This window comes from Corylus avellana, chromosome ca2 (assembly GCF_901000735.1).
Source record: "Corylus avellana chromosome ca2, CavTom2PMs-1.0".
Taxonomy (NCBI): domain Eukaryota; kingdom Viridiplantae; phylum Streptophyta; class Magnoliopsida; order Fagales; family Betulaceae; genus Corylus; species Corylus avellana.
Window position 1 is genome coordinate 3,874,127 of NC_081542.1, and position 7,958 is coordinate 3,882,084.

General features: G+C 34.8%; 1 pseudogene; it reads right to left on the bottom strand.

Moving 5' to 3' along the window:
- Positions 1-1,494: 1,494 nt before the first annotated feature.
- On the bottom strand, positions 1,495-3,892 carry LOC132168523 (putative receptor protein kinase ZmPK1; annotated as a pseudogene).
- Positions 3,893-7,958: the final 4,066 nt, after the last annotated feature.

The window sequence follows — 7,958 nt, forward strand, 5'->3', positions numbered from 1 at the left end:
TAGAGGAATGATAGGGACCCAACTTTTTTGCCCAACAAAAGTCCAACTTTTGCCTTATTTATTTTTAAAAAATAAAATAAAATAAAAAATGGAAAAAATGTTTGAAGCAACCCTATCTATTTTTTGTCTTTCTTATATTTGGTATTTTTTAAAAAATGAAAAATGGTATTTTTTTCATAATAATGTCATTTTTTTCAAGAAAATGTCATTATTATGAAGAAAAATACTATTTTTCATTTTTTAAAAAATATTAAATAAAAGAAAGGCAAAAAATAGATAGGGTTGCTTCAGACATTTTTTCCATTTTTCATTTTGTTTTTTTTAAAAAAAAAAATAAAGGGTAAAAGTTGGACTTTTGTTGGGCAAAAAAGTTGGGTCTTTAGCATTTCTCTTATTCATATGACTTTTAATATTAAAGTGAATGATTTTTTTTTTTTTTTTTTTTTGTGTTCTAATAGTTGCTCATGTGATTTCATGGAGGAGTGTCCTTCAGTAGATGAGTATCTCCATGCCAAAAGGATCCAACCTCCTACCACACGTTCATCTCCATGCCATGAATCCAAGGCCATCCTCCAGCCTCCCACATGGTCAAAGTGCCCAACACGGGTCAAAGTCCCACTTTCCATTGTGTTTGTCCAACCTTTTCAAAAAACACAAAGCATACTTTTGTCTCAAATTGCTAAAACCAAACTCACTCCCACCCTTACCTATCTATAAAAGGGAAGCACATAGCAATTGAGGGACAAGAGCTTGGCGCGTCCTTGCAGCAGTAGCAGGTTAGGTGCAAGTCAATAGTTGGCTAACTATAGACACATGCACAAGCTGGCTTCTTGAGCCGTTTCAGTGAAAAAAAAAAAATTGTAAAAAAAATTATTTAATATTTGAGCTGATTGTCGAGCCAGCTTGGACCAATTCATTTAATATGCAAGCCGAGATCGAGCACACTTTTTCAGCTCGTCCTTGAGCTCGGCTCGAATAAAATTTAAACGAGTCGAGTTCGGACAAGTAAAGCTTGCCCAATTAGCTCGACTCGTTTACACTCATATGCATAAACGTCATTACGTCAATATGTTAAAATATTTTATATTTTCTAAATTAGGTTTATTAATATTTTCCTTAACATGTTATTTCTCTTTATGTTAGAATATTTTTATCCTCCGTTATTATATTTTATTGTAAGGTTTATTTTCTTCTTTAATAGTTTAGGTCTACTTTAGGGTTTATTAGTCACTACACATTGTCTCTTTATAAACAGAGAGTTATGTAATATTGTTTGATACAGTGAATATATAAGATGTAGCCCATACGTCTCTCTCCGCTTCCGCGCTCTCTTTTATTTCTCTTTCATATTTTAGTATTTTTATATTTTAATATGTATTTCAATATAAGTATTCATTAAAAAAAAAAAAAAAAAAAAAGTATTACAGAAAGAAAATAATCATAATTTCAAGTACACAAAACTTGAAAATTATTTTTCCAACAAAATTAAATTAACTAATGGCGCACAAGCATCTCCACAACCTGGTTCATGGTGGGTCTGTCATCTTTGTCGTCTGCCACACATTGCAAAGCCACTTTGACCAGAAGTTCCATCTTAGCAGAGTCATATTTCTCAGTCACCCTCTGGCTCGGATCAATAATCTCTTCAATCCATGACTCCTTTGCATTACTGCTTCCAATGTTGGTGACCATCTTCTCCCTCACCAATTTCACCACACTCATGTGCTCCCCCGCCCCTCCACTGTCGGAGCTATGCATACCTGTCGGACTTTTTCCAGTAACCATTTCCAACACAACGATCCCATAACTGTAGACATCAACTTTAGATGTTATAGGAAGATTGTAAAGCCACTCTGGAGCCATGTAACCTCTAGTCCCTCTCATCTTTGAAAAACTTGAATGATCAAGCTCACCTCTATTTAGTAGTTTAGACAGACCAAAATCTGCAACTTTGGGTTGATAATCAGAGTGTAAGAGTATGTTCTGAGGCTTTACATCACAATGCAAAACCCACTCCAGGCACTCCTCATGCAAGTAAGCAAGGCCTTTTGCCGTGCCCACTGCAATTTCAAACTTCTTTTCCCAATCAAGTGCAATATTAGAACTAAGATTTTCCGCCAATGATCCATGCTCCATGTACTCGTACACCAGAAGCCTGTGCTTTCCCTCTACGCAGTATCCCCAGATTTCTATCAAGTTCATGTGGTTAAGCCTCCCAATGGTGTTCACTTCTGCTAGGAACTCTGCTTCTCCTTGGTTGAATTCGCTGAGTCGCTTGATTGCACATACCCGCTGATCAGGCAGTACACCTTTGTATACTGTTCCCCTGGCACCTCGTCCGATCACTTCACTAAATCCCTTCGTTGCCTTTCTCAGCTCGGAAAAGGTAAACCGCTTAAATCGAGTTGTCAGCAGGTATCCTTGTTCAGCTGGGTCTGAATGTCTATTAGTCCTGAACAAGAAAAACAACACTAGCAAAACGCAGGTAACCTCTGCACCTCCCACTGCGGTGGCAAACCAAAGCAAAAGCTTCACCATCTCATTTTCATACGTTGTTTGTACTTGCTTAGGAACTTCGCGTGAACATTCCAACTCTGATTCTTTATCTGGCGTCTTGGTATGGAAAAGACCAGCTCTAGGTAGTCGTAAATAGAAGTTTCCCCCAAAATTTGGCGTACGTTGTCCGTTGAGAAGCATGAACTTGGGGAAACAATGATAGACACCTTCATCAGGGATAAAACTGAACTGGAACCCTTTGCAATCACACCTCATCAAGCATCGTTCTTCGCAGCCTGTAAAATTTAGATTACGCGTGAACTCTATATCAGAGCCATAGAACTCAACTTCAGCAAGCTGAACAAAACTGAACCCATCGGTTTGATTGCAATGGATATTGAACTCTGGTTCACACCCATAAGACCAGTCAGTTAAATTCTTCCTCTTGAAGCCATTTAAGCACTCACATCTCCTGCCAGTAGCATGATGATAACTACACAGACTATTGGGTCCACAGATTCCATGAATCTGGCATGGGAGAGACAACGCTTGCCATGTCACAACCCAATCTGTCTCTTGCAGGCTGTACAATCGAGGGTTGCCATCAGGATCAACGGTCAATCGTCTGGGAATCATCACCACACCAAAATCAGCTGCTTGGAATGAAAAAATTATCGGATGACTGGAAATAGCCAGAGATGTTTAGTACAGCATCTCTACTAGTGTTGTGCTTGATCCTTCCGATTGATTCAGGGTCATTAACCCATGGAGTAGGCCAGTAGAGACTGGATACTGTTGGACCTTGGTAAAGCAGGCGGAGCACGTTTTCATCATCAAATTGGAGCTTATAGTAGCCAGAAGAATAGTCAAATTGGCTTTTTTTGGAGATGGGGCTTGAAACCCTGGTTAGTTTTTGTAGAGGAAGAAGAGTGTCTGTAGGTGAATCAAAGCTTTGCCAGATGACAACATTCTGATCATCAGAATTATGAAGAATAAGATTTCCTATGTTTAGGAGTTGTAGTTGCAAATTGGAGGCATCTAATGAGGTCGAGGCTGCAGGTGTACTCCAAACGGTGTTGCCAGCAGAATTTGTTAGGATAAGGCTTCCATCTTTCAAAAGTGAAAGCTTTGAGCCTCTTCCATCAACAGGGTCATCTCGGTTTGCCATCCAAACAATAGTGGGAACTGAGGATTTTGTGAACCATATGGCAAAGCTGAAAGCATTATCCCCAACAGAGAAAAACCCAGCTGAGAAATCTCCATTTGCAGAAACCAAATTGTCGCTTGGTTTCTCAACAGATAGAGATGAGCCTCTGAGAATGTCAAATGTTTTAGATGAAAATAGAGGGGGGGATTGCAGCAGACACAGAAGAAGGAAGAAAATTGAGATATCCATTAGATATATTAGAGGTTGCACGATATCTTTCTACTTTCTAATTCTTCTTCCCACTGTATAAATAGTTAAAGAAAGCACTGCTCCCTATCCCATATATGCGCAGTCCAAGTCTTTTTGGGATGACTGGGGAAACAAAAATCAAAGACGATCGATTACAGAACAGATGGTAGAATTTTAAGGTCTTTTTTCTTCTTTTTCGTTCTTTCAACACCCAGAGAAATCAGCGCTAGAAAAGTCCTGTGAGGACCATGGAGGCTACCTAATATGTTGCTAAATCAGCGCTAGAAAATAAGTTTTAGTATATGCATGCCTTATTTGAAGGGGAATTGGGGGGCAAAGTTCTCTGTACATGGGCTGTTTCAGAGGCTTAAGTTTTAAATCAAATTGATACTAGGTGTTGTGGGATTTTTTTTTTTTTTTTTTTTTTTTTCATTTTTTTTAGACCATTGATGTAGATTTTGTTGCCAAAAATAAAAAACTTCACTGAACTCCCTGAATTGCATTATTTTTGCAATGTTCTCTATAAAGTTCAATTTTTCTCAATTTAGTTAATGTATCCAAAAAAAATATATAAATATTTTTTCTAAAAAAATGGGGGTATTTTTGGAATTTTGTTAGGATTTAATGGAAAATCATAACGGAATTGGACATTGAAAAATAAAAATTAATTAAAAGTTTGATACACTAGATTGAGAGGTTTTCAACTTTAAGAGGTATATTGCAAAAGGATGACAATTCAATGGAAGTAAGTAAAATTTTCCAAAAAAAAAAAAAAAAAAAGATTAAGGTGATATCTCTATCACGCTAAGAAGAGATAAAATGAGATTTCTTATTTAGTAGGAGAAATTATGTTTTATCCGCCAAATTAACATCTTTTTTTAACCTAAACTTTTAAGCTTTAAAAAGTGACATTTAGTAATCCCCTTCAACTACGACTTTATTGTAAATTACATCCTCGATTAGCTTCTAGTGTCAAAATGGACCGTAAATGGCACATGTGATGCGCACAAACCCTTTTCTTTACTTGAAATACCCAAATTACTCCTAAAAATTAATAATAAAAGATGTAAAAGAAACAAAAGTACAATAAAGAACCAAAAATAAAAAAGTTAAGTACACTTTACCTCCCGGAACATAAACCTTATTTGCACTTGGTTCTCCAAACTACAACTCATTAGGCAACTCCGACATGTAAACTATAAAAATATTCTGAATTAACCCAATTGTTAGATTTAGCTGTTAATTCGAACAAAAAACACATCACATCTTACTAGCACATGCTTTAGAGCCAATTTTTACATTACTAATTTACCCTATAGCTTATTTTGTATGACACACCTTATTTTAGTAATGGAGATTAAAAAAAATTAACCAATAACAGAGCAGCCACTCTAACAAAACAGAAGGGTGACTGCCATTTGATGCAAAGGCCAAAATTGAGAGTGATGTTTGCACAGCCATCCCATGTAAACATACAGATGGGTGTACTACAACCCCTATCTAAAGCAAAGAGAAATGTATTTGTAGATTTATCAATAGTGAATTCCACAAATGTAATATTGATTTATTGAATTTGTAAAAAAAAAATGAATAATTTATTAACCCCTAGCATTTTTCTAAAGCAAACGGGTAGATGGGTAGCTACCTAGCTAATAGAATAAAGGAGGACATTGCACGTGCAAGTGGAGGGCCCTTAGAGCACTCACATCCGATTCAACAAATATTTAGCTATAAAACACATTTTTCTATTTTAGCTATCAACTTTTTCAAATTACCTACATTCAGCCCAACATTTTAGCTATTCACTTTCACATGCCAATTTAAAATATTGTTTATTTATCTACTTTTTCAATTCTCAATAAAGAGAGAGACCAATATTACTTTTATTATTAATATAAATAAGGATTTGTTGAGCTACAGTGCTCAACAAATTTGCTGAGCACCATAGCAGCTCAATAAATCCTTAGTCGTTTTATTGAGCTGGATGTAAGAGGACAAAACGACGCCGTTTTGCTTGTTGTTTTATTTTTTTTTTTCATAAAAGGACATTGTAGTAACTTACCCGTAATAAAACGACGTCGTTTTACATTTTCTGTCCAAACTGACGGTTTTGACTAACGGAGTGGCCAAAATGCAACAATTTGGTAGTTTTGAGGGCTACTTTATCACTTTTGGAATATTAGGGGATTAAATCGTAAACGGCTGGTAGTTTGAGGGGGCTTTTTTATATTTTTCCCTAAAAATTTCGTGCATGTTGATCACATTCAATGATAAGAGTATATATAGTTTCACATTCAATGATCACAGCATATATATATATTTTTAAAACAAAAATATTAATAAACAACTTGAATACAAAATACTCTTATAAAAGTACAAAAATAATTTTAACCTTTATATTACATCCAAACAATTATATCAAATAAAAAACATAAAACCTTCCGAAACATATTGATTGGGAACCAACTTTTGAAGAGAAAATCTGGTAAATACAGCATATCTCTTAGCAATCAAAGCCAATTCTTGATGATCGATATAATGTCTCTAAGGTTTGAATGACATAATTGACCACCCACCAATATACAATACTAGTATTTTGTGCTCTGACTCTGAGATTTTGCCGAATGATTTTCTTGGTCAAATAGTGAAACGGATTGTTTTGTGTTTGGCATCCATCAGTACGTTAGGCATCAATTAATATGAGTTTACTTCTATGGGGTTCATATCTTTCTTTTAAACACATTTGTAAGTAATAGGTACATACTTAATTAGCATGTCTACAATAATAGCTTTAGTTTGTATTGTTGACAATTTTTTATGGTCATCTTTGTGTTTTTTGTTAGCCTTGGGGGACATTGACAATGGAGTGGTAGTTTGAGCAAGGCGTATTATTTTTTCCTTAAGCTTTTGTAATTCTACTATATATGAACTTATTATATTAAAAACACATGTGCATCTCACAGAGTCTTCCTCTAAAATTGATTGGAGAAACTTCCTCAAACCCAGTGTATAAAATTTCATGTGTTCATTTGTATGCGATCGAGATGAGACTGAGTTTTTCTCCAAACTAAGTTGGAGAAACTTCTTTCAACTCAATCTATAAAAATGTCATCAATCAACTTGCACGTGAGATATCGCACATACAATTTTAAATAACAATGAAAATCACATGTTTTTCTTAATAAATTTTCTTCCAACTTATCTTCATCGACAGTTGTTTCATCAATGGTTTGATTTCGTTAGTTGTGGTTGCCGGCTGGCCGGTAAAGACCAACTTTTGTCTTAACTAATTATGAGAAAGTCTAAACGTCTCATGTTGATCTACATATATATTTAATACTTGGTCCAAAGAAAAAAAAAACTATAGTCAAGTTACAATAAAATAAGTTTAAGTACATGCCTTGTTTGATGGGGAACTGGGGGGGCAAAGTTCTCTGTAGATCAAACTGATAATACATAAGTAATGGATAGCATGCGCCAGTGATATGGAATTAATAGGTGTTGTGGGAATTTTTTTTTTTTTTTCTCTTTCATTTTTTTTTTTAGACCATTGATGTAAATTTTGGTGCCAGAAAAAAAAAAAAAAAAATCAAAGTGATATCCGAATAGAAAAAATAAGCTTTAAAAAGTAAGATTTAGTCACTCAAACTACAACTTTATTGTAAATTATAAGTCCTCTATTTGCTCCTAGTGTTAAAATGGACAGCAAATGGCACATATATGATGCCCACATGTTATTTTCTTTACTTGAAATACCCAAATGACGAATAAAAATTATTAAAAAAAAAATAGTTAACCAAAAACAAAGAAGTCACCCTAACAAAATAGAGAGGTGACCCCATTTGATGCCAAGGTCAAAGAAAAATGCTATGGGTATTAACTTTTTTTATTAATAGAAACTTGTTAAATTGATGTGTAACTTATTCATTGGAAAAAAAAAAAAAAAAAACAATTAATTAAGAGAAATGTAACGACTACCAAATATCAATAAATGAGCTACACATCAATTTAATATGAACATGATCCTCTCCAGTTCATGTGAACTAGAAAATACCGAGTTGATAAT